Genomic DNA, 2,711 nt, shown 5'->3' with positions numbered 1-2,711 from the left:
CCAGCAAAGTCGAGGACCTCCCGGCTCCCTAACCAGTGGCAGCGCCAGCAAGTGTGTGTGCGTCTGCACGTGTGTGTGTGGCAGTGGGGACTCCCAGAGGTCAAGGTCTCAGCCCCGGCTTACAACTGTCACAAGGATGTGGCAGCCGGGGTTAAGCCGGGCGGCTGATCTGGCTTTGATGCTGACCCTCCGGGAGTCCGGGGTGCCAGAGGCAGGACCACCCGCCCGGACCCTGCATGGAACACCGCGTCAACCCAGGTTCCTCGACCCGCGTGAAGCTCCCCAAAGGCTGAAAGAAAAGCTGGCCAGGGCTGCCCGAGCCCCGGGGGACCAGCCCCTGGCACCTCCCCGTGGGGGCTGCTGTGCTCAGCAAGGGGCAAAGGGCCTTCCTCGTGCCGTTCACTGGGTGGACGCCTGTGGGGCGCCCGCCACGTGCCGGTGCTGTTCTGGGCACAGGGAATGCAGGAGTGAGCAGCAGCGGAAGTCCCTACCCACGTGAAGTGACAATAAACCACGTCTCTTGAACCAGACAATGCATGAAGTAGACACTGGACCAGCAGGTGGCTGTGAGCATGCACAGGGACGGGGAGATGGGGATCCCGCAGAGAAGAGGTTGAAGTTTCACTGAGAGGTGACATTTTAGCAAAACTGGGAGTGAGCCAGGCAGAGGGCTGAGGGAGGAGTGTTTCAGGCCGAGAGGGTGTCAGGGGCAAAGGCCCTGGGGCAGGGGAGAGGTCAGCGGGCTCGAGCGTCTGGGAGGCTGCGGGTCTGACGGGGGCTGTATGGACGGAAGCCAGAGCAGGCAGCCCCGGTGGCCCCGACACGAGGAGACAATGGCCATGATCCTGAAGCGCGGTGGCGGCTCACGGAGGTTCAGACTAGAGGCGGTGAGGGGCCAGATTCGGGACACATTCGGAGGGCAGAAGCCCAGGATTTGCTGACAGATTAAATGTGGGGTTTGGGAGAAAGACGGGAGCCAAGGGTGAGTTTGTTCTGAGCGACCGGAAGGATGCAGCTGTCATTTCCTGCATTTCAGGATGGGGAGGTCGGGGCTGGGGACGTTTGGCGGTGGTCAGAGTTTAAAGCTTTGAAACTGGAGAGATTCTGAGGAGTTGCGCATAGATGCAGGGGAGAAACTCCGGAACCGTCCCCTGGAGAACAGCAGGGTTAGGGCTGGGAGATGAAATCGAGCCAGCAAAGAGGCGGCCAGGAGGGAGGAGGAGACAGGGCTGGGGGTGGCGGTCGGAGCCATGTCACTGAGAGCCGCATCACAGCAGGTCTGAGAGCAGCAACTGACCACAGGCTGAGGGACGTGAAGGTGTCCTTTGGTGGCCTTGCAGTGGGCCACATGGAACAGTGGGGGAGGAGAGAGGCTCATGGGAGAAGGGGCGACAGTTGGAGATAATCAGGTGACTCTGGAGGGACTTAGCTTCACAAAGGGCAGAGCAAGGCTGGCAGCTGGACGGAAGGATGGGTCAAAAGCAGGGTTAAGGGGGGAGGGATCGCGGCCTGTGGGACGCTCGTGGAGGGGCTCGGCCTGCGGCATAGTTACCCGGGGCGCGTAGCTCGGAACAGCGTGGGTGTGGCAGCCCGGCCTGGCAGGAACCTTCTGGCTGCCTCTGCTTCCAGAGCTGGGAAGGCAGGGCCGGAGCTGAGATGCAGCGGGCAGGCTCGGGTGACAGGAGCAGAGGGGTCCGGCCTGTGGGCAGAGGGGCTCCAGGTGGCAGGGGACCACCGTCCCGCCTGTGCAACCCAAATGCATGGTGACCACTTCCTCCAGGCAGGCGGCCGGATTTAGCACGCAGCGATTGTGCCAGACGAGGATTCCAAGCGGAGGCGGGCAGGGCTTGGGGACGTGTGCGGAGCATGATGGAAACGAAGAACCACAGAGTCGGGGGTGCGGGGGGGCATTGACTGCAGAAGGTTCCGGGCGAGCCGGAGGGCTGTGGGGAGGGCACGGGAGGCAGCGGGGCTTGGGGCGCCGGAAGCGGACATGTGCAGCAGTCCCGTGACAAGTCCCTCGCTGCGGCCGCGGAAGGGAGAGGCCGAGCGAGGCCGCGCTCCGTGCCTCGATTTCCTCATCTGGACACGGGAAGAGCAGCGGCATCTCAGTGTCACCGGGGGCTCGAGGAGACCCGCGTGTCTGGGCGTCCGTGGCCGCGCGCCGGCCTCTCCCGCCGGGCCGCCCCCCAGAGGGCAGTGCGGGATCACCTCTGGCCACACGCAGCCTCCCTGGCCAGGGAGCAGGAATCTCTGCGGACGCCGCTCTGCCTGCACCCGATTCTGCTCTGAACGCTCCTCTCGAGTTCTCTTTCCCGGCGCCCGCCCCGCATTTAAAGCGGTCGCCTCTCGGGGTGGCTCTGGGCGGCTCTGGGCGGCTCTGCACCCCGTCTCACAGAATCTTCGCAGCTGCACTGTCCAGCACCTACTGTCATCTTCATCTTATAGGGAAAGAAACAGAAGCTCCGAGAGGTCTAGCAACTTGGCCAAGGCCACACAGCTAGGGACGGAGGGGCTGAGGTTACAGTCGGGGGGATTTGGGCTCTGACCCCTCCACTCGGCTGCGGGGGTGCCGTCACTGCAGACAGCGTCCCCAGCCTCCCTGCCACACTGTAATCGTCCAGCTTCTTTGCATTGGTCTTTATAGTCCCCTCCCCATCACCCACACCAGGGGGACAGGGACCTGGTCTGTCTGCAAAAGGCCTGGCACG

This window comes from Pteropus vampyrus, unplaced genomic scaffold (assembly GCF_000151845.1).
Source record: "Pteropus vampyrus isolate Shadow unplaced genomic scaffold, Pvam_2.0 Scaffold257, whole genome shotgun sequence".
In the NCBI taxonomy this organism is placed as follows: domain Eukaryota; kingdom Metazoa; phylum Chordata; class Mammalia; order Chiroptera; family Pteropodidae; genus Pteropus; species Pteropus vampyrus.
The sequence above is the reverse complement of the archived record's forward strand: the minus strand, read 5'-3'. Positions refer to the sequence as shown.